This window comes from Manis pentadactyla, chromosome 8 (genome assembly GCF_030020395.1).
Source record: "Manis pentadactyla isolate mManPen7 chromosome 8, mManPen7.hap1, whole genome shotgun sequence".
Classification (NCBI taxonomy): Eukaryota; Metazoa; Chordata; class Mammalia; order Pholidota; family Manidae; genus Manis; species Manis pentadactyla.
The window spans coordinates 135,074,803-135,099,473 of record NC_080026.1 but is presented as its reverse complement, the minus strand read 5'-3'; the positions used below and the strand labels follow the sequence as shown (position 1 = coordinate 135,099,473).

General features: G+C 43.0%; 1 protein-coding gene across 2 annotated transcripts in view; it reads left to right on the top strand.

The window, feature by feature from the left end:
• The window catches only part of ADAM12 (ADAM metallopeptidase domain 12), a 333,734-nt gene that overhangs the window by 60,953 nt on the left and 248,110 nt on the right, over positions 1-24,671 (top strand). The gene's annotated exons all lie outside the window — the stretch shown is intronic.

Genomic DNA, 24,671 nt, shown 5'->3' with positions numbered 1-24,671 from the left:
CACACCCATCTTCCCAAAAATTTCCTTTGCGAACAGTCCCTCGCTTCAATTGTTTTAAGTCTACTTTTTTTAAATCTCTAAAGCTTAGATTTCTCTCTTCTAGAAATTCATATCCATTCATGTATGGAATCATACAATATGTCCCCCTTTGTGTCTTCTTTTGATTAGCATAATGTTTGTAAGAAACATTTGTGGTGGTGTTAGCAGTTCATTCCTTTTTATTGCTGAATTGTAACTCATTGGCTATGCCACAGTTTGCTTATGCGTTCACCTGTTGATGGACATGTGAGTTGACTCAAGTTTTGACCTATAAAGAGTAAAGCCGTTGTGATTATCCCTGTGTAAATTGTTGCATGGATATTTGTTTTTATTTCTCTTGTGAAAATATTTAGGAGTGGAATTCCTGTTTCCAATGGCAAGTAAATGTTTCTAAGAGCTTGTCACATTGTTTCCCAAAGTGGTTGTACCATTTTACTTTCCCGCTAGCAATGTTAATTGATGTCTAGATGGTCTGACTTTCATCAACACTTGGTATTCTCAGTTTTTTTAATTCCAGCCATTCTAATGGATAAGTATCTGTATCTCATTGTGGTTTTAGTTTACATTCCCTTTTTATCTAATGAAACTGGCCATGTTCACATGCACTTAATTGGCTATTCAAATATCTTTATGGGGGAGGGATAAATATTTGTTCAAAATGTTTTGCCCATCTTTAAATGGATTATTTCAACTCTTCTTCTTCTTGAGTGGTAACAGTTCTTTATGTATCCTGGGTACAAATCCTTTGTATTGCAAGTATTTTCTCCCATTCTGTGGCTTAACTTTATGTTTTCTTGCTGATGTCTTTTGCTGAGCAGAATTTTAAAAATCTGAAGTCTGATTTATTAAACAGTATTTCATTTTCTATAGTCCTTCATTTTCCATCCTTTCACTTTTAACATATCTGCATCATTATATTTAAATCAATGACAGTATATACTATATATATAAACTTGTCATACAGTCTGGCCATCTCTGCCTTTTATTTTGGAGTGTTTAGATGATTTATATTCGATGCAATTAGTCATATGCTTTACTTTCTACATTGCCATCTGTCCTCATGTTCTTTTTTCCTACTTTGTTTTGGATTAATGTAGGGTTTTGTTTTTGCCTATTTAGTATTCCATTTTCCTACACTGTTGATTTCTTAGTTCTTTGTCTTCATTGATTTATTGACTTATTTGTGGTGTTTGAGTGAAGCATAGCTTTCTCAATCAGACTTTCTCTTCTGAACCACAGAGAACAAAAAATGACATGAATGTGTTTTCTCAGTTCTCCCTGGAAGGGCACATAACCACCACCATTCTCAATGTATAGGAAAGAAGTAAATTCATCTTGCATAATGGATGTCTTCAGGCATAAAGCTTCATCTGTGGAGGAATTCTGCTGAGAAAGTCTGTGGGATTTCCAATATGCTTCTTCAACTTATTCATAGTCTACTGCCAAATAATGTTACTCCATAGTGGGAGAATTTACAAATACCTTTGCCCTGGGATCTCCACCCTTCTGTGAATGAGCCAACTTGGGGAATCATGTCACGGTGGCCTCACAGTTAGGAAAAGCATGGTGAGGTATTACCTTGCAAAGAGTTAAGGCGCCTACGCCACCACGGTGAAAGAGGCTTTGTCATGCGTTGTTCGTCTGTCTCAGAGCACGTGTGTGTAGGCCATTATTCGAACACATTGCTTCTTTCCCTGTCCTGCTGTGCAGATGTAATCTCCCTTCTGTACATTTCCTGGTTTTGCTTAAAGCATTATGCCTCACCTCAAAAAATAAGAGCGAGGAATAGGGTAGGATTTTTGTCCCGGATGAGCATCTTGAGGAAAAAGTGCTGTATGTGAATCTTTTCTTCTTAGGAAGTAGTTTAATAACCTGTCTTGGGAACCAGCCTAGGACCCTTGTATAGTCTATTACGTTACTCTTTCTCATCAGATTTCTACAGCTATCTAACTATTCCCAGTAATCATGAAAGACCAACTTAATGAAAGGGAAAATGACAATGTTGCTTAGACAAGCTGTACAAATATGTTTGTACTTTTCAAAAATAAATGACAGCAGCAATAAAAACAGCTGTTGTTACATTAGTGACATACAGAGGTTAATATGAGCAACTGGAAATACCAGAAGGATTAAAGGTACACTGTGATGAATGGGGATTTTACTACCAACGTGTGAAAAGGAATATCTGTGTTTCTTGAAGCAGCAATGGGTCACATTGTACTTAGTGAAACCTTAAATCCATATATATATATATATAAATGTTTAGCACATCAAATATTGCAAAGTATCCAATCAGTGCTCCCCCACCCCTTGGTTTTGCCCAGGGGTCTGTGTCCTCCCATGCACCAGCTTTGCACTCTGCAGCTTTCTTCACTTATATTCTTGTTTTACCTGATGTCCAGCCTGTTCCAAAGGCATGTCACCTCCTCTCTTGTGTAGGTCACTTATTTTCTAGCATCACAACCATTGTGCTCAACTAGTAGAAACTGGAAGTAATGAGGCTTTCTGACTATTAAGACTAAAAAATACACATAGTTCAGACATTGATAATTTTGGCAAGATGCATTCTTTGGTAATGATGTGTGTAGCCTATTTAAAAAGTATTCTTTCTAAGTTATTTTTCAGTGGTGATTTATAATTTAGCCTAATAGAGGATTCTCTCATTGGTGGTTTCCTTTTTAAGAACAACTGAGTACAAGCTGGCTTTTGACAGGAGATAACTATGCTTTTATTTTAAATTTATAGAGATCACATCAAACTCTTACGACCTCTTCCACCCTCCTGTGCCTTGGGCCTCTGCTCATTACCTTCAATGTCCTCATGCAAGGGGTGAATTCTTCCAATCTATCTGTATTCTTTTTTTTACTCATAATTTTGTTTTTGCTAAAACTAGCTTATCATTCTCAAAATATCATTAAAGACCAATTACTGTCTTCAAAAAATGCTGACTTTCCAGTTTCAGCCTAAACTCCATGAGACGGCACACAAAAGGAAGCTGCATCCAGAAGCGTGCCTGTGGCCACAGTGCTGAATTAGTGAGGCTCTAATCTGAGACCCCGACCTTGTAGAAGGGTAGTCGGCTGGAGGCGGACTTGCAGGGTTTGGTGCAGAAACAAACATGGCCAAGCAGAACGCACAATTTGGAATGATGAAAGCATGGGGTGGGGGTGCTGGTAGGGTTTGAGGAACAATAAGAGAATAAAGCCAAAAGATTTATTTAAGCATCAGAATTGGATGACTCCAAGAATCCCTCTAGAGAACACTCTATAGATTGCTGCTTCTCCTGAGAATGTCAAAATTTTAGAAAAAGCCAGGATGTTTTTTTTTTGTTTTTTTTTTTAGATAATTATTTTTTATTGAAGGGTAGTTAACACACAGTATTACATTACATTAGTTTCAGGTGTACTACACAGTGATTCAACATTTATATACATGATAATTCTAGGTTCCAGCTATCACCATACCAAGTTGTTACAATATTTTGACTATATTCCTTATGCTATACATTACATCCCGGTTGCTTATTTATTTTACAATTGGAAGTGTGTACTTTTTGTTGTTGTTGTTGTTGTGAGGGCTTCTCTCATATTTATTGATCAAATGGTTGTTAACAACAATAAAATTCTGTATAGGGGGGTCAATGCTCAATGCACAATCATTAATCCACCCCAAGCCTAATTTTCGTCAGTCTCCAGTCTTCTGAAGCATAACGAACAAGTTCTTACATGGAGAACAAATTCTTACATAGTGAATAAGTTACATGGTGAACAGTACAAGGGCAGTCATCACAGAAACTTTTGGTTTTGCTCATGCATTATGAACTATAAACAGTTCAAATATGAATACTCATTTGATTTTTATACTTGATTTATATATGGATACCACATTTCTCTCTTTATTATTATTATTTTTAATAAAATGCTGAAGTGGTAGATAGATACAAGATAAAGGTAGAAAACACAGTTTAGTGTTGTAAGAGAGCAAATGTAGATGATCAGGTGTGTGCCTGTAGACTATGTGTTAATCCAAGCTAGACAAGGGCAATAAAACATCCACGTATGCAGAAGATTTCTCTCAGAACAGGGGGGGGTGAGGTTCTAAGCCTCACCTCTGTTGATCCCCAATTTCTCACCTGATGGCCCCCCTGCGACTGTGCCTGTCTTAGGTTGTTCCTCCCTTGAGGAATCTTACCCGTCTCTGGCTAACCAGTCATCTTCCGGGGTCATACAGGGAAATGTAAAGTTGGTAAGTGAGAGAGAAGCCTTATTGTTTGAAAAGGTTAGCTTTTTACTTCTTTGTATATTTATGCCCTGTGGCTTCTATGCCCAGCATTTGTCTTGAGGTGTCTTTACCACTTGGAAGAATTATGATACTCGGTAAATTTGATATGAGGCACGAATTCTATATAAGGGTTGTAATTAGGAAGGAAGAAGAAAAGCTATAGACGTAGCAGGCGGAAGAAAACATGGGAAGATTGATTATTTCTTTGACATATCTTCTTGTAGAGTAACTTCAGCATGTATAGGTTTTAAGCTACTAATTAAATTGTGCACACACATTAACATAATAGGAGTATAGTTACATAAACAAAGCATACCTGTAATTACCAGCCATCTCCAGTGAAACCAAGAAAACCAGTTAGGCACCTTAGGCATTTGTGAAAACTTATCTATGATATGGTGGATATTGTCCAACTGAGCTTGAACAGTCTGAGAGAAATCAAACAAATTAAAACAACCCATTCCTGGGGACTGTTCACATCCCATATGTTCTTTTAACAGTAAATAGTCTGTAGTTGTAAGATTTTGGAGCGCTACAATTTGCACTTCTCCTAATTTTTGTTTGAGTTCCAACAGTATAGATCCACTCAAATTTGTTGTTTTACTGTATGCACAGGCCAGCTTAGATATCTCCTTCCTCATTCCCATGGCAAGTCCAGGAGCTGGTGGGATGAGTGCATCTACACCTGTAGCAGTGCATGGATCTTTGTTGGGGTTTGTTGATGATCATCTTCTGGCATGGGTCTTCCAGAGAGTGCTGATGTTGGAAGTTCTTTTTCATATCGTATCTTAGTTCATTTTCGGGGTAGCCAAATTAGGCTTTGATCCTCTGTATAAACACAAACAGACCCTTTGCCTACACTTTTATATGCCCTTTATACCCTTGTGTAGGACTCATTGGAGGTCCCCACACAGGAACTGCCTTTTTTTTTTTTTGGTATCATTAATCTACACTTACATGATGAATATTATGTTTACCAGGCTCTCCCCTATACCAGGTCCCCCCTATAAACCCCTTTACAGTCACTGTCCATCAGCATAGCAAATGTTGTAGAATCACTACTTGCCTTCTCTGTGTTGTACAGCCCTCCCCTTTCTCCCAGCCCCCCTTGCATGTTAATCTTAATACCCCCCTACTTCTCCCCCCCTTATCCCTCCCTACCCACCCATCCTCCCCAGTCCCTTTCCCTTTGGTACCTGTTAGTCCATTCTTGAGTTCTGTGATTCTGCTGCTATTTTATTCCTTCAGTTTTTCCTTTGTTCTTATATTCCACAGATGAGTGAAATCATTTGGTATTTCTCTTTCTCCGCTTGGCTTGTTTCACTGAGCATAATACCCTCCAGCTCCATCCATGTTGCTGCAAATGGTAGGATTTGCCCTTTTCTTATGGCTGAGTAGTATTCCATTGTGTATATGTACCACACCTTCTTTATCCATTTATCTACTGATGGGCACTTAGGTTGCTTCCAATTCTTGGCTATTGTAAATAGTGCTGCGATAAACATAGGGGTGCATTGGTCTTTCTCATACTTGATTGCTGCATTCTTAGGGTAAATTCCTAGGAGTGCAATTCCTGGGTCAAATGGTAAGTCTGTTTTGAGCATTTTGATGTACCTGCATACTGCTTTCCACAATGGTTGAACTAATTTACATTCCCACCAGCAGTGTAGGAGGGTTCCCCTTTCTCCACAGCCTCGCCAACATTTGTTGTTGTTTGTCTTTTGGATGGCAGCCATCCTTACTGGTGTGAGGTGATACCTCATTGTAGTTTTAATTTGCATTTCTCTGATAATTAGCGATGTGGAGCATCTTTTCATGTGTCTGTTGGCCATCTGTATTTCTGTTTTGGAGAACTGTCTGTTCAGTTCCTCTGCCCATTTTTTAATTGGGTTATTTGTTTTTTGTTTGTTGAGGCATGTGAGTTCTTTATATATTCTGGACGTCAAGCCTTTATCGGATCTGTCATTTTCAAATATATTCTCCCATACTGTAGGGTTCCTTTTTGTTCTATTGATGGTGTCTTTTGCTGTACAGAAGGTTTTCAGCTTAATATAGTCCCACTTGTTCATTTTGGCTGTTGTTTTCCTTGCCCGGGGAGATATGTTCAAGAAGAGGTCACTCATGTTTATGTCTAAGAGGTTTTTGCCTATGTTTTCTTCCAAGAGTTTAATGGTTTCATGACTTACATTCAGGTCTTTGATCCATTTTGAGTTTACTTTTGTATATGGGGTGAGGCAATGGTCCAGTTTCATTCTCCTACATGCAGCTGTCCAGTTTTGCCAGCACCATCTGTTGAAGAGACTGTCATTTCGCCATTGTATGTCCATGGCTCCTTTATCAAATATTAATTGACCATATATGTCTGGTTTAATGCCTGGATTCTCTAGTCTGTTCCATTGGTCTGTGGCTCTGCTCTTGTGCCAGTACCAAATTGTCTTGATTACTGTGGCTTTATAGTAGAGCTTGAAGTTGGGGAGTGAGATCCCCCCTACTTTATTCTTCTTTCTCAGGATTGCTTTGGCTATTCGGGGTTTTTGGTGTTTCCATATGAATTTTTGAATTATTTGTTCCAGTTCATTGAAGAATGTTGCTGGTAGTTTCATAGGGATTGCATCAAATCTGTATATTGCTTTGGGCAGGATGGCCATTTTGAAGATATTAATTCTTCCTAGCCACGAGCATGGGATGAGTTTCCATCTGTTAGTGTCCCCTTTAATTTCTCTTAAAAGTGACTTGTAGTTTTCAGAGTATAAGTCTTTCACTTCTTTGGTTAGGTTTATTCCTAGGTATTTTATTATTTTTGATGCAATTGTGAATGGAGTTGTTTTCCTGATTTCTCTTTCCGTTGGTTCATTGTTAGTGTATAGGAAAGCCACAGATTTCTGTGTGTTGATTTTGTCAGGATGTTTTTGTATACTATTTGGACAAGCTGTCCCATGGCCATGATACATGCTGCCCATGTATGTTGCTTAAGTTTGGAAAGATTTAGTGATTAGACCCCAGTAACAGAGTATAAACTAGGATTAAGGAGGCATAGTATTCACTGTGCCTTGAAATTAGGAATGACACAGGAGTGTTCGCAAAGGGCGATGTCCTGAGCCAGGGCAGGAAGGGAGTGGACCAAGCGTGTTTTCATCTTCTGAGTATTTCTCAGTTGACTTGTGATGTCCTCTGCCTTTCCACTGCTCAGGATTAAGTACAAATTTTTGATGGTTGTCCTCAAATATTCCTGCCAAGTGGCCACACCCTACAAGCCTTTATCTCAAAGAAATCCTCCCCTCTCCCCAAACCCACTGTTCCAGCTATACTGACCACCTTCCCCTCAGCCCCCATGTTCCTTTTGCTTGTCTCCAAGTTTTTGCACATTTGCACATGTTTCATGATTGAAACATGAAAATTCTCCTTTCTTCCCGCTGGTCTCTCCTCCCACTAGTCTTCCTTTAAAGGAGAACTGAAGACCTACCTCTTCCAGAAAACCTCCCCAGATTGCAGACACATTAATCTATTTTCCAGCGAACCATCATATGTGGGGCTGAGGGAAACTGCATTCACACTGACACAGATTGAGTGTAGATAAGTCTTGGCAAGCTTCCTCCCGTTCAAAGGTGGTCTTAAAAATACATAATACATCTGTTTGCACATATAAATAAAATAACAAGAAAGAATACCATGTAAGGCAGTGGGTTATTAGTACTTATTAAGTTATAGACCATCTGGCTAAATGCAGCTGTTTGTGAATAAAAATTTAAAACCAGGGCTTCTCGACTGGGGCACCATTAACATTTTGGACCAGAGAATTCTTTGCTGGGTGGGGAGGGAGGGCTGCTGTGCCGGGCTGTCCTGTGCATGGTAGGATGATAGGCAGTATCTTTGGTCTCTCTCCACATGATGCCAGTAGCAGCCACCACCAAGTCATGATAATCAAAATATCTTCAGAAGGTGCCATATGTCCCCTGGGAGCAAAATCAACCCAGGCTGATAACCACTGCTTTCAGCCTACCTCTTGAAGAATTGTTTGTAAGAACCTCATCCTAACTGTCAATCATATTATCTGACTAAGAAAAGAGAGATTAATCCCTTCTCAGTAATTCTAGGGAACTCCATCCCTCACCTTAAAAACATACACCTTCCTGCCTCCAATCCATCCATACATTTTTTTGTGGCCTAGCGTAGAACCTTGCTGTTTGAAAAGAAAAATGAAACAAACAAAACCATGGGATGTGAAGTGGACAGAAGGCAAGCCGATCTCTCTTCACCTGACATTAAAAGCTAAAAATAAAGCACTGTGATGAAGCACTGGACGTAGAACTCTAGGTGAAAACTACTTTCTTTAAGCACCATAATATATCCATTGTTTTCTGATGTCATCTGTCCATTATTGCTCCTTTTAAGATATTGCATCTTTTTTTCTTCATCTTTTTTTTTTCACAAATTTGCATAAGTGTAGTTTTTATTTACAGTGCTTGGGATTCGTGGTGTTCTTAAAATGTGTCTTGTTGTCTTTTGACAATTTTGGAAAATTCCTAGTTATTTTCTCTTCAAATAATGCTTCTGCTGTTTCCTCTTGTCTCCCTTTTCTGTGTCTCTGATTGCTTGTGCATAGTTCTTTCAACACATTCCGGGTCTCTTATGCTCTTTTCTAAATTTCCCATCCTTTTGTCTCTTTATGCTTTTAGTCCTGAATATTTTCTTCAGACCTATTTTCCACTTCACTAGTTCTGTCTTCAGCTGTGTTTAAACTGCTGTTGAACCTATTCATGGAGTTGTATTTTCCAGCTCTAGAATATTCGTGTAGTTCTAGCTCCCTGCTGAAATTTTTGGGCGACTCCTTGAAAAGTCATTTTAAAGTCTGTTCCTGTTGGTTCCATTAACTGGATCTCTTACAGATCAGTTTCTATTGCCTATTGTTTCTCCTGCATTCCAGTCTCATCTTCTTGGTGTCCACATATGCCTCATTATTTTCAAGTGTCAGACATTGTATATGAAAATCGTACAGATAGCTTGAGTCACAATCCATGACCGGTGCCTGAGCCGGGGCACTTAGGGTCAGGAACAGAGTTGCTCCCATCTCTGTGAGGGCCAGTCTACTTCTGATTCACCCCTTCTCTGGGGGTATACCATTTCGAGATCCCAACCCAAAGCCCAGAGTCAGGGGGTTACCATTACCATGTCTCAGCAGGTTCCGATGTCCAGTTTTTGTTCCCTTAGCCCTATGAGTCTGTTGAAAATGCTGCTGACATTTTCAGCCTCTCAACTTTCTCTTCTGATATCGGCAGAAGCCTTAACTTGGAAAGTTGATCTCCAATTCTGAGATCACACCTTGGGTTTCCTTCTCTGCCTGGGTCATGGTCCCATAATTCTTTATTATTTTGAGAACTCTACATTGTCTTCATACAGAATTTTATATCTTTTGCCCAGCTTTTCTACTTGTTTTCAGTGGGAGGATGAGTCCAAATCACTCTGAATGTCATTACCAGGGTGAGAAGGCCTCCCTTCTTGTGCTGTCAGGTTAATGACTTGAAAATTCCATATCATGTGGTTCTGGTGTCATTTTTTTTTTTTTTATTGAAGGGTAGTTGATACACAGTATTACATTACATTAGTTTCAGGTGTACAACACAGTGATTCAACATTTATATACATGATAATTCTAGGTACCAGCTATCACCATACCAAGCTGTTACAATATTTTGACTATATTCCTTATGCTATACATTACATCCTGGTTACTTATTTATTTTACAATTGGAAGTGTGTTTATATATATATATATATATATATTTTTTTTTTTGTGAGGGCATCTCTCATATTTATTGATCAAATAGTTGTTAAACAATAAAATTCTGTATAGGTGGGTCAATACTCAATGCACAATCATTAATCCACCCCAAGCCTAATTTTCATCAGTCTCCAATCTTCTGATGCATAACAAACAAGTTCTTACATGGAGTACAAATTCTTACATAGTGAATAAGTTACATGGTGAACAGTACAAGGGCAGTCATCACAGAAGCTTTCGGTTTTGTTCATGCATTATGAACTATAAACAGTCAGTTCAAATATGAATATTCATTTGATTTTTAAACTTGATTTATATGTGGATACCACATTTCTCTATTATTATTATTTTTAATAAAATGCTGAAGTGGTAGGTAGATACGAGATAAAGGTAGAAAACAGAGTTTAGTGTTGTAAGAGAGCAAATGTAGATGATCAGGTGTGTGCCTGTAGACTATGTGTTAATCCGAGCTAGACGAGGGCAATAAACATCTATGTATGCAGAAGATTTCTCTCAGAACATGAGGGGGGGTGAGGTTCTAAGCCTCACCTCTGCTGCTCCCCATTTTCTCTCTGGTGTCATTTTTTAACCATTTCCCTGTGGTAGACCTGTAGATGTTTTCTGGCTTTTCAATATAAACTATACTAAATGCTTTCTGTTCATATCTGTGCATACTTTTCTGGTTATTTCCTTTAGATGGACTCTGAGAAGTAAAATTATTGAATAAAAGATATGCACATTTTTAAGGAGTATTATAACTATTTCCAGATTGTTCCATGGAAGGCTCTACCAATTCACACTTGTATCGCCTGTGCATTGGTGCCCATCTGCTGGCATCCTTCAGCACTGGAATCTTGTACTGTCATAAGTCTGGCATGACAGCAAGTAGCTCCCAGGTTGGGCAGAAGAGTCATGGTTTTTAAAGTTCTAAATAAGTTGGGCATTTGGGTCAAAACTCATAGAATGAGTCAATAAGAAAAATGACTAGGTCTGCAGTTCAACTGAAGCATAGCTGAGCAGGTCTAGTATGGGGAAATCTTGTATAACAGCAGTTTCTAGGATGAAGAGGATGAAGAGATGAGGATCATAGTGCATGAGAAGCTAATACAGTCCTGGACCAAACTCAGAGACCTTGAAGGTACAGATCAAGGGGGATAAGAAGGCTCACTGAACTCTAAATTAGGTGACTCAGCTCTGAAATCTTCAAGCATGGTTGCATTTTAAGAACCTGCTCCACCCGGCATGGTTCAGAGTAGAGCCCAGCGTGGTGACTGGTCCATAAGTACATCATGTGGGAAACAGTTGAAGGAACAGGGGTGTGTACTTCCCATAAAAGATGTGTTTGGAGGAGGAAGTGATGACCCCACATGACTTCGAAAATGTAGTTCTTTTCAACAGGATATTTAAAAATAAGGATCAGGCAGTTACCTACCAAGCATTTGATTTTAAGAGGTTTTGGCACACATTTCCTGATGTCCCCGCAGACAGGGGTGGATGCGAGCCCACTGTTCTCTCCAGCACTGCTTTGCACAAACCCACCTGCTAGGAGTTTGAACTGTTCCAAGCAGGACCTGTGTGCCGATGCATCGCTTGCCCACAGCGTGCTCGTGTGTTTCCCTGCCCAGCGTTTCATCACAGTACTTTATTTTCAGCTTTTATTGTCAGGTGAAGACAGATCAGCCTGCCTTCTGTCCGCCTCACATCCTGTGGCTTTGTTTGTTTTATTTTTCTTTTCAAATAGCATCCTTCTAGGATAGGCCAGAAAAAAGTGTATAGGGGGATTGGAGGCAGGAACGTATATGTTTTTAAGGTGAGGGATGGAGTTCCCTAGAATTATTGAAAAGGGATTTATTAACCTCTCTTTTTTTTATTCAGGTAATATGATTGACTAGGTGAGGTTTTTACAAATAATTCTTTTTTTTAAACAATTCTTATAGAACAGAAATAAATATGTATGTGTGTGTGTATTTCTGTGATAAAATGCTATGGTTTGCAACAAAATGGAAACTAGATGGTAAGAATGGGAAGCTTTTGCTGGATTGGAGGACAAAAGTATATTTTTCAACAAAAAAAAACAGAGGTATGACCAGTACAAATGGTGTGTGGTGTAACTCTTACCACCAGTCACATTAAGTACTTCCATGGTGCCAGCCCTGCCAAGCTATTGGCATAAGCCATGCCATTTAAACCCTCCCAGCTGGTATTATGATTTACAGGGAAGGAAACCATAGCTTAGAGAAGCTAACAAGGACTAAGTCACAGAGGTAGTAAGTCACAGAGCTTGGCTTTGACTCCAAGTCTCTGTGACCTTCATTTACTTGGGGAAGGAGAGGAGGCTGTAATGAAAAAATGACTTTGTTTAATGTGAAGCTACTGATGGGCTTAATGACCACTTCCTTTTATCTACCACTAAGCCAAGTTTTCTTTTTTATGAAAATTAGCAGGGAAACCTTTCATTTAAATTTGATATCCATGCAATAGTTTTCATATTTTATTATTTCACTGTACTCTTAGGTAAGATCCTGTTTTATACTAAATAAAAATCCATCCTTTCTGTTTATGCAAAATATCTTCTATAATAACTCATCTGAAACCTTTTTTGAGCTACTATCTTTGAAATGGTTACAAGCAAAAGATTCCTCAGCAGGACTTCAGATGTCCCTATATGACATTCTACCGTAGAAAATAATGAGATCTTGGTTTTCCTTGGTTAAAAATCCTGTAGGACAGTTATAAATTATTTATACCCACGTACTATGTCTGTTAGCTGATTTATCTTTTCTTTCCCTGTTTTACCTTTTGTCAAGTCCCATTACTTAATTTAAAGTCCGGTTAAATGGATTCTTTGTCCCATTTTGCATAGTTGTTGTAAGGCCATTCACAGGATCACGGCCATTCTTTCCTCTTCCCAAAAGGACCAGGAGGGAGCCCTGCACACTCCTGGGCAGCCTCCCAAAGGCAAAGCCATGCTCAGGCCCAGTGAAGGAAATGAAGGCATAGCAGGGACTGTGAACTTCATTTATCATGTCCACCTGAAGGCAGCCGGCACCATGCCAGGGGAGATCCTGCAGTCTCCACGGCAGCCTCCTAAATGCTGTTGCATCTACGCACCTACAGTTTAGTTTCAGATGCTCTGACCCAGGAAGGCTCAGAATAGGATGAGGATTTGGTAATCACACATTTGTGATACTTCTCACCTTGTTCCCAGCAAGGACTAGATTTTCTGTTTTGGTCTGAAAATTGTACTAAGGGTGAATTTAAACACCTAACTTTGTCAACACACTAACAACAAAATAGCCAGTATATTCCTTTGTTCAGTATAAGATATTTAACTTTGTAGTGGAGAGCAGGGTTGGTTGGCAGTGTAGACAGCCTACACTTAGCATGGCATCAGCCCTGTAAGATTTGAAGGAGTGACTGAGCAATGTTTTTTAATGTATTGATCCAGTTATCCAAACAACCAATAAGCATTGGTTTTGTACTTTGTATATAAAAGAAAGCATCATCTGAGTCATCTTGAAGGATTCTCCAAGTTGGCTAAGGCTTCAAGGAGCCTGCAGCCTAGTGAACATAAAGCCATGAACAAAATAACCCCTCTGAGCAGAAGGTGGAAGTGTAGATTCAAGTGCAGAGAGGGGAGAACAGGTGAGTTCTATGTGGGAACGGGGAGCAGTTTGGGAAGTAGAAGGGCAGGCAAGATGAGGAGTGTGCTCCTCTGCCCTTTCCACACATGTTCATCATTACCTTGTCTGTGTCATCATCCTACTTGACTTTAGATCACAGACTGTGTATACAAATGCCACCAGGGGCCAGGCTGATGTTATAAGCCACTGAGGCTGGACAGGCATAAGATGACAGGTAACTGTCGCTGCACAGCCTCTGGGCACGGTGGGGTTGGCAGAACAAGCCGCCTCCATTCAGCTTTAGCTAACTGTTGCCACCTGAAACACAAGCCCCGGGTTGCCTGATATTTTTCTCCTCCACAAAGCTGCACATCCAAATTTATCTGAGAATTCCCATGACTTCAGTGTTAGCAACTAAATCAAATTGACAGCCCCAGGTGACATGCACATTGGGGCCAAACTGATGATAAATGCAGACTGGAGGAACCTCATGACCTGCCACCCCGAGGAGGTTGGTCTAACCCTGTGGTTCCCGGACCAGCAGGTCAGCAGCTCCTGGGAGCTCATGGGAACTGCAGAGGCCCAGGCCCCATCCCAGATCTACTGACCGAGAAGCTAAGATGGGCCCTACAGTCTGTGTTTCAACAAGCCCATCAAGTGATTTTGATGCTCACTCGGGTTTGAGAATGTTCTTTACATTTTCTAATGGCTGGAAAAAAAATCAAGAGAACAATAACACTTCATGATACATAAAATCATGTGAGGTTCAAATTTCAGTGTCCATAAATGCAGTTTTGTGGCACATAGCCGCGCGTATTCATTTACGTATCATCTAAGGCTGCTTTTGCGCAGCAATGGCAGAGTCGAATAGTCACAGCAGGGACCATGTGGTCCACAACGCTTAAAATATCTATGATCTGGCCCTTTACAAAAAAGTGTGTGTCAGCCCTGCTCTGGCACCCTGTTGGGGGTGGAGGGACCAGGACGCTGAGGAAGCCCCGTTTCACCCAGCATGAAGGGGAACAGTGTGACTGTTCATGAAACAGCTCAGGGAACAGGGGAGAGGGCCGCCTGCTGAGAGGGGCCACACGGTGACCTGGGGTGAGGACCCCGTGGCGGGCATAGGAAGGCAGCCTGGAGGAGGAGTCCGCAGAGCTCAGCCACTCATTCAGTGCGGCCTGAGAGAAGAAAAAGACCCAGAAGGTGGTACACATGTGGCTTGAAAGAATGTCGATGGCCATAGGGAAAAGAAGGGGGTGTCACAGGATGGGAATGTGTGTGGGGAGGTCACGGGGGGCGTGGGAGATGGTGAGGGAGTTTTAAACCCCGTGGCTCTAGAGCTGCTGGAAAGGCATCTGCGGGACGTGTCTTGGGGGTGCTCGCGTCTCACATGTGGGGCTCAAAGAGAGACGGCAGCTAGATATTTGAAATTGGGAATCTTCTGCAGAGAGGACGGAGCTTTCCGTAAGTGTCACTGGACTCAGGACTGGTCGATTTTACTAATATTTCAGCAGAAAGAGGGTCGGACTCAAATTTTCATTCAGTGAAGTGTGCCCACTGTGGGCCGCTTTGTCCCCAGGCGGAGCCGGGCTGAAGAGGAAGACGTCTGTCTCCCAGGGGTGCCGAGCCCCGCGAGCCCGTGAAGGGAGGTGCACTCAGTGGCTCCGAGAGGCCCCCGTGGTCCTCCCCGGCCCCACGCCCCGTGCTCTGGGAGCAGCGCCTGCCCCAGCCCCTGCGCTCCCTTCGCCGCCTCCCGCTCTTTCTCCCTCCGGGTCCTGAGGCCCAAGACCCAAGACGCAGTGGGACCAGCAGGCAGCGGGGAAGGCCGGCGGCCGTCACGCTCCAGTTTCTGTCTGGAGCTGTGCAATGTGAATTCTCACAGATCTCCGGGAGGATTTTAGCAGGAGTTTTCACGGAACAATCAGAGTGTTTTTTTGAAAAGTTAGCAATTAGCTGTGATTCTGTTTGTAATAGAAAAACTTCTAACTAGACTTCAGTTCGTACACAATGACTTCGCTGTGCCTCCAACTGATAGCGGGATTACTCTTTAAAGGGCTTACTGTGTTCTGCTGATGTTTATTTGAGAGAGATTACAGGGATGCCTTATAAAGGGCCCTCAGTCAACATGTGAATGGGATATTCTCTCCAGAAGACAGCCTCATGCAAACAAAGCAGCAGCTCAAGCTATGAACTTCCTCTGACTGACAGTTCTGAAATGGTGTTGGAGGAAAAAAATGGTGCATGAATGTTTCCAGACATCAAATTAGACAAATAAACTTTGAATTGGAAACCAAGCTTTCTAGTTAATAAACACAGTCAGTGCGTGTTACTCTCCGGCTGTTTTTGGAAGACAATACAAGTCGTTCCAGAAAGCAATTCTCTATGCTATTTCCTAATATTATAATGACCCTGATTATATCAGTAAACACATCTTAGAAAGGATGAGCTTTAGAATATTTCCTGCCCAAATGAAGTGCATTCACATATTTGTGCTGTATCCACACGGGTCTTTCCGAAGCTTCTATCCCTTTCTGTCATACTGATGTATAAGATCACCTTCCCGTGTGAAATGCAGGTTGCTTTCAACCATCTCCCCAGGAGCTGGCCCGGTGCCTGGCTCATCAACAGGCCCCCAATTAATGAATGTATAATATTCCTTTTAACCTCATTTATTATGCCTATTTGATCTAAATACAAAAAGCATAAAAGCTTTGCAATTTGGGGAAAAGGCAATAAATAATAAGTGAAATGGTGTTCTGTCACTGTCATGGTGTAAAGCAGCAGTTTCATTTGTGATTGGATTTCTCTAATAAGCAGGCATTTTCATTTTACCATGCATGCTGGCTTCCAAACAGACATTTTGCCATTTGAATCTCATAGCAATCTTCCTGGTTTTATCAGTTTTCTATTTTGCTGCTGTAACAAATTACTACAACTTAAGTGGCTTACAACAATACCCATTTATCATCTCTCAGTTCTGAAGGTCAAGTCCGGTGGCGTGGCTGGGTTCCCTGCTTCCCATCTCAGGTCAGGGTGTTCGCAGGGCTGCCTTTTCTGGTAGAGGCATCAGGGGATGGTCTGTTTCCTGCTCACTGGACATGTTGGTAGAATTCAGTGGGAGGTTGTAGGCCAAGGTCCCTATGTTCCTGCCGGCTGTACGTGAGGGCCATTCCCGGCTCCCAGAGCCACACGGAGACCCTTGGCTCACAGCTCCCTTGCCCCTTCTTCAAAGAGAGCAGACGAGGAGGTCACCTCTTTTTTTGTGCTGCATCCCTGCCTCCCAGAATGAAAGGTTCTCTGCTCTCAAGGACCCTGCTGATGACACTGCGCCCCTTCAAATAATCCAGGATAATCTCCCTGTCTCGGGGGTCTTGCCCTTAATCACATGTACAAGCTCCCTTTTTCCAAGTAAGGTTACATAGTCACAGGCTCCAGAGACTAGTTCGGAAACATCTTTGGGGCCCCATTATCCTGCCAGCCACACTGATAGTCAGGGGAAGTATTGGTTACCCCGTTTTCGTAGCGAGGAAGCTGAGGCCACACAGGGTTCAGCAGTGTCCACAGTCTCTTGGCCCGAGTGGCAGCAGCTGGTAGGGGACAGATCTGTAGTCTAAGTCCCACCCTGGGTGCCTCCTCCTAAATGGAAAGACACATAATTTATGAGGTGACATGTCAATAGTTCTTTCTTATTTAAAATCATTATTCCTTTGTAATCAGGGTGAGGGAATTGTTACATATTTGCAACTTCTAACTCGGATAGCCCTTGAAGTCCCAGGGGCTCAGTCATCTTCTGGGCTATTGGAGGTGGTTTGAGGGTGCTAAAGTGAATCTGGGTCCTGGCACCCAGCCAAGCCCTCCTTCACATGGTGGCATTCCTCCTCACAAGCCCTTTTTTATGGTGGTGCAGAATGTTCATGAGGCGCCAGCACGCCATACCTGTGGGATGGCGGGCACGCCGTGCCAGGGCAACAGGTGATCTTATGAGTGGATGGCAGAAGTCCCACCTTAGCTACTGGCTTCCCGCCCTGGGCATCCTGATGTCCCTGAGCCACTGGCAGGCAGCCAGAAGATGGTGAGTTTGTCCCCTTCCTGCCTGGAGCTGTCTGAAGGCAGGAGGGGCTGTGCAGCCTTAGAGGCTAAGGAGGGGGGCCACAGTTGGGGGCCCAGGGGTCAACTTGGCCCCAGTCAGAGGCTAGTTTCAGCAACATGATCACATGCACGGGCCAGCTCCTAGGCCACCATGCCGCCGCATGGTCCAAGGTTCAGTCCCCGAGACTAGAGCAGTTGAGAACACTAAGTGGCAGAATGGGGCTTCCTCGCATCCCTCCCCACTGGGTCCCCTCGATACTTGCCCCGTCCTAACACTGCCTGGACTTCTCATTTTCCCCCACACCCCACCCTTGCCTTCTACTTTACACTGATTTGCATTCTGTTCTCTTCTGTCCCCTCCTGCCGCCTTTGCTGTATGTCTCTGCCCTTTTTGGGGTTCTTTATCACTGAGGTACAAGGACACGGGACAGCAGGAGCTGGTGTGTCTCTGGAGAGCCGAGGGTGCTAGGAGCCAGGGTGGGACTCACGGGGCATTTTTATCCAGCCTCAAGTGCATATGTAAGAAATTAAACTCCCAGCCAGCCCCATCTCCCCTCCTCAGAGGATCAGAACACAGTCAGTTTCAAAGACCCGGTTCCTGCTGGTCATGAAGGGCTCCCCTGTCCAGACACTGTGTCTTTTATGAATGTCAGCCTTGGGGTCAGAGGGATGGACTGCAGCCTTGTGCTGGTGGACAGTTCTGACTGGGGAGCAGAGTCCGACGGCCTTTTCAGACCTGCTGAGGTGATGTTCAGGGGGTTTCTTTGCTCCCCACTCAGCCAGTGTTCCTTCTGCCATCTCCTACCACCTCTGCCCTATATTCAGTCATCCCGCACATGATTCTAGGTGGCCCTGTTCTGGGTGTTAGAAATAGAATGTGGAACAAGGCAAAAAATTCCCTTCCCTGCAAAGTGTCTATTTCACTAGGGGACAAAGACAGTCAGAAGTAAAATAAACACACCAACAAATGCTCACAAGAGAAAACGTGCTAGGAAGGGAGACAATGGTGTTGAGACCCAAGAGCCCCACGAGGTGTGTGGGGGGGGGGGTCTTCCCTGGGGGTGGGCAGAGGGTCAGCAGGTGCAGAAGCCCAGAGGCCAGGTGGAGCCCGGCCAGTTCAGCTGCGCCAGGAGCTTGTTGAGCAGCTTGGAAGGTTCGTGCTGAGGCCGAGAAGAGGGCGGGGGCAGGACCCTTCCCGGTGTGGAGGCCAAGGCTTTACTCCAAGGACAGTGGGTGGGTGACCCCTGGAAGGTTTTAAAGAGCATTGTTACCAAGATGGGCAATTTTGATGGAGAGCTTTTGTGGATTTCTTTCAACTCCCTTTGTAATGGAGGGGGGAGGGAGCTTAAAATAAATCCTGAATTTTAGATGTGCTAAATTTGAGAAGCTCACCTCATAGTATTTTCCAGACTTCCGGCTGTGAAGTCATGTGTCACTGTCCTCTGGCCACCTGGCAGGGAGCTCCCGGACGCAATGGACTGCCCTCGCCTGATTGTCCTCAGACGGACACAGCGCAAGAGGAGCCCTGGAGCACAGACGCATGGGCAGACTGGCACCATTCTGATGAATAAGGAGGGCTTCAGATGCGGCGGCTGTGGCTGCAGCAGTCCAAAATGAACACCTGTGATGCTTGCTGCAAACGTGGGCATTAGCGACCACACCGGCTGCGCAGGATAAAGAACCTGTTGAGCATCACATGTGTGAAAGGTGCGGCTCTTCACGGCCGGAAGGGGGAAGCAGGCTGGAAGATCCGTGAACCATCCCGTCACTGACATGGAGTAAGAAGAGTCTGTACTAAAAATGACCCAACATTGTAAGCCTGAACAATTACATTACATATATTTCAAAAAGCAGTTTTTACCTCAAGTTAATATGTGCATTCTGCATACTCTAACAAGGTGTTTGCTAATGTCAGTTTCCATCAGAAAAAAATTATCAATAACTCATGAATAAACATTATCGTCATTTATGTACGTCATTATGAAAGGGCCCCAAGCCAGGCACTTCCCGTTATGGTGCTGCAATGCCTTCATTCCTTACTGTGTTTCTCTGCAGTTAATTTAATTTTGTCCTCTCTCAGTTCCACAGTGTGCAGCTCTTCCTGGCTGTAGAACTAACCCACTAATATTAAAGTGGTAATCAAGATTGCCTCTAAATATTCATAGCAATAAATGGCTCCCTTGTGCCCCATGAATGCCAGAGCTGCAGTCTGAAGCATTTATTTAGTGCCAGAGAGGGATCTAGTTAGTTCAGAAGCCCTTAAACACAGTATTTTAATACTGTTGTTCTGCTTGGAAAAGTAGATCCCTCCCAGTCTGCAGTACGGGTGGTTGAGATGAATGACTGGCTCCAAACGGAACCATCATCTTTGATATGACAACCTAGAGGTTATAATGGGAGTAGGCTTGGCTACTGACCCCATATCTTTTTTTTTTTTTTTTTTAATGTAATTCCCTTTCTTCTGGCAGCTCACTGCCGCCTTATTTCAACTTCATGGTCAGATTCACATTCTTCTACCACTGGAAATGGTCTGTTCCTTAGGGACATAGAAACACCAAAGAGCTGATACTATGTATCATTCCATAGATCAGAGGGAAAAATCATAACAATCTCTGCACCCATGAAAAGCTACATTTAGTGATTCCAGATATTTTGTATCCATCACGGGTTAAATAATTTAAATTCAAGTTTGGGTGAACTCTCAATTATATAAATCAAGGAGAGGCTGCACAACACGGATAATGCCAAGAATAAAATAACTATATCTAATCAATAAATCACTTTTCAACATCTCTTTATAACCCCAGTTAAGGAGGCTATGCCAGGCAAGTGCATTGCAGGAGACCTCGGAGAGGGCACAGGGCAACTGGGGGCCCAGAGGCAAGCAAGCAGTGGGTTCTGGCTGGGGTCTGCCTTGCAAGCCTGCCTGGGAGAGCCTGCCCAGGGCTCACTTCCACGAGGAACTAACAAGCAGAGAGGCTAAAGGAGAAACCAGACCTGCCGACACCTTGTCTTGGACTTCCGGCTTCCGGAACGGTGGAAATTAACTTCTGTTGGTTTAGCTACCCAGTCCGTGGTGTTTTGTTACGACAGCCTTAGCAAAATCATACAGAGGGCTTCTAAAATGCTGGTAACATTTTGATTTTTCAGCTGAGTGATAGATACCCTAATGATTATTTTATTGTTGTTGTTCACACTGTACTTATAATTTTTTTTGGATGTACTTTGCCAATTAAAAAAACCAGAAATACAGTGACTGCCAAAACATTTCTGGCCTATTGACTAGCATTTAATTGATTTATTCAGCAAATGCAGTTCTTTAAGCATTCAATAAGAGACATGGTTCCATTAGGGTAATCAGTATATCATTTTCTAAAAAATGAGTGCTGTGTTTAACCAGCACTGGTTTGTTATCTCCGATGTATTAAAAAATCAAAAGAAAATGGAATAAATACATGCTTTTAAGCTAACAAATCTAATGCAATTCGTGGTTTGGAATTAAAATAGCTCTCTGTTCTCCTTCTCCATTGATTTCTCCTGTACCTTTCAGATCTCAATTAAAATATATAGATATAGATCTTTTTGCCTCTCTGTGGGGGAATGTATTCATCTGAAAGATGTTGACATTGAAATGTTGTAACAGCTCCTGTAGGGACTTATGTGGAATTAGTGCAAGTGTTAATATTTAAACTAGCTGAATTCTTTGGAGGAACAAAGGGTTCCTGCAAATGTTTTATTTTTATTCACAAATATTATATCAGGGTCCATCTTTAAAATAGTGATACATGTATCAGTATCTTAGGCAAACACAATTTGTAATTTAAGTGAATTGTTTACACACACATACAAAATACAAATATGCATACATATTCATACACTGGGCACATTTTGACAAAATATTGAAACATTTTTCTAATATTTTACTGTAAACATAATTAATAATCTTGTTTTTCAAAGATACAGTTAGTGAATACAAATCACAAACCCTAGGAAGAACATTCTATACATGTTTGTAATTAAATCTAAGGTCAGAAAGTATAGGCAAATTTAAGTAAGAGTCCCTGTAGCGGATTTGAAAGCAAATCCAGGACTTAGAAACAATTTTACACACTACATTAGAACAAAAGTGATGTATGTTCAATGTTGCCTAGGATAGGAACAGTAATAAGAATTTTTAAAGTTCAGGCAATACTCAGAAATCCGTACAATTCTTATCAGACCAGATAGTGTCAAAATATGTTGATTAAGAAGTATGGTTTTCACGATCACTAGATGTTTTGTAGTCATTTGCTCGGATGAATCCACAAAAAATAAGGTCTGTTTAAACCCAGAAATTATACATTGGTATTTCATTTATATGGAAATTTACCAGTTGACTCTCAAACTTAACTACTTAAGAGATAGTATCACCCTTTAATTAAAATAGAGAACCTTCTTAAAGCACCTTAATAAAAACCACTTGGGTTTCCACCAAATTTTATCTCCTGAAGGCACCAATATTTACAATAGTCTGTTAGTCAGGCAGCAATAGGATGATGCAAGTTTTAGGTCTTTATTACTGGCTCAGAGCTGTCCAGGGACGATGGGAATTTCTGTGAAGGTCTGTGAGGATGGAAACCTTCTGTAGCTGCGCTGGCCAGCAGTGGTAGTCACTGGCCACATGTTGTTATTGAGTCTCAAAATGCATTTACTGGGACTGATGAACTGATTTTTAAATTTTATTTCAATTTAATTTAATTTGAATTTAAATAACCATGTTGTGGCTAATGGCCACCGTATTAGACATAGGAAACTGTAGAAGGATGCCCCCCAACTAAAGCAAATAGTGTTTCATCATTTATGATTCTGCCCCAGTAATGTGGTGTCAGCTAATATGCATCTTAACATCTTCCCAAAACTCACGTGACCTCCCGTTGTTACGTTTTTTGTTTCATCTTAACAAATTATTTTAATGTTGGATATTGGAACTTATGGTCCATTTTCTCTTAAAGTCTCAGAGTAACATGTGGTAAGTTAATTCCTGGAATAGCTGAAATGCAATGTCGGGAAAAGGTCTCTGAACTCTGGGGGCATCATAGTGCCTTTCAAATGTGGAATAGCAGGCAGCTATGCGCAAACCTCTTACTCGCATATCCATTATACAAGCATAAAACCAAAGAACTTGCAAAGCGAAGGCAGACAAAACCCACACGACTGACCCGAGAGGCCCTGATCGCCCGCGGCTGCCGGTGGTGGCTGAGCGGGGCTGCGGCGTCCCTCGCAGCGCCAGCGCCACGCGGGCCGCATGGAGGCCCGGGGCTCCGCGCCAGTCCGCGGGATGGCCCACCTCTCCTCCCCCGCTGTGCTGCTTCTGAGCCGCGAAGGGGCCCGGCTTCTGCGCTGGGCTGTGTGGGCCTCTGGCCCTCCCTCGGGTGGACTGTGCCAGCTGTGAGCTGATGTCTCTGGTGCCCTCTCCCGGCAGCGCGGAGCCCCGCTGCCCTGGGTCGGGGGCCGGGTTGCGCCCGGGACCGTCTTCATCAATCATCAGGATGAGTGCACAGCATTCGTTCTTAAAATAAACATGAAAGAGTAAATTCTCTCAATGGGGAATGCCCCACAGAAACGTAAAGCCCCGTGGAGACAGGCTGGCGTGGATAAGGGAGAGCTGGGATTGACTGCCAGTCCCCAGAACCATTGAGGGGCCACAGGAAGAGGGGCAGCAGAAAGGGGCTTCAAAGGGTGAATCTGGGATGGCCAATAGAGGCTGATGTGGGTAGGGATTCCGAGTCGCTGAATTGGGCTCAAAAGGTAGGTGGGTGGCATATTTGGCCACCCTTGTTTGGGTGGGGAGAGCCCGGGATAGGGGTGTGCTCTGAGGGACACGTTACGTGGGTACATTCCCAGAGCAAGGAATTCACTGGGATTTCTGGGGCTGAACAGAATACAGGCGCCTGCTCTCCCCATTGACACAAGGGGCCTAGGGTCCCAGGGCCCCAGAGGGGAGGGGCAGAGGTTTCTTGCTTTCTGCCCAGCAAGAAGACAGGAGATTGTTGGAGGGGGTCACCCTGTCCATTGATTTTTTTCATTCACCAGATCGTAATTGAGCTTCTGTTATTTGGCACCTTCGTGACATAATACATACACAGACCCACAGGTCTGCCTACTGAGTTGTAAGTAGAAGGGAAGTTCTTTCTCACAAAGAGGAAAAGATAGGAGCCTGTAAGAAAGAATGCCGGGGGAGGAGGTGTGATTTGACTGGGGAGTGAGGTAAGCTGCTTTGAAGCAGTTAATAGCAGAGTCTGAGCAAGCATTCCAGATAGAGGGAACAGCATGTGCAAAGACTCAGGGCTGCAATGGAGTCGGCATGTTTGAGTAGCTGGTAAGCCCAGGCTGGGTAGAGCCAGGTGAGTGCGGAGGAGGGCAGCATAGGTGGTGTGGAGGGAGAGCCGGGTGAGTGGGGGAAGAGCAGCCTAGGTGGCCCCACGTAGGCCAGGCCATGAGGGGACTGTAGGCCACACTGAAGACCTGGCATCTCATCATCGGTGGGATGCCAGGGCAGGCTCATCACAAGCAGGGGTGGGTTGATGAGGTGGTGTTTTAAAGCTATCTTGCTGCTGCTATGGAAGAATGAATGGGAGAAGAGCAAAGGGAGGGTGGAGGGACCTGGACTGGAAGGGTTCTGCAGTAATTCAGGTGAGGGGTGGGTGTGGTCTGAACTGGAGCAGCCTGGGGAGGTAAAAGACCTGGACAACGGAGTTGTATTTGGGCAGGGGGGCAATACAACAGGACCTTCCTATGAACTAGAGTTGGTGAGGGACAAGGAAGCATCAAAAAGGACTTCAGTCCGGGAAATGTTCTTTCTCTGCTTTGAATATGCCTAC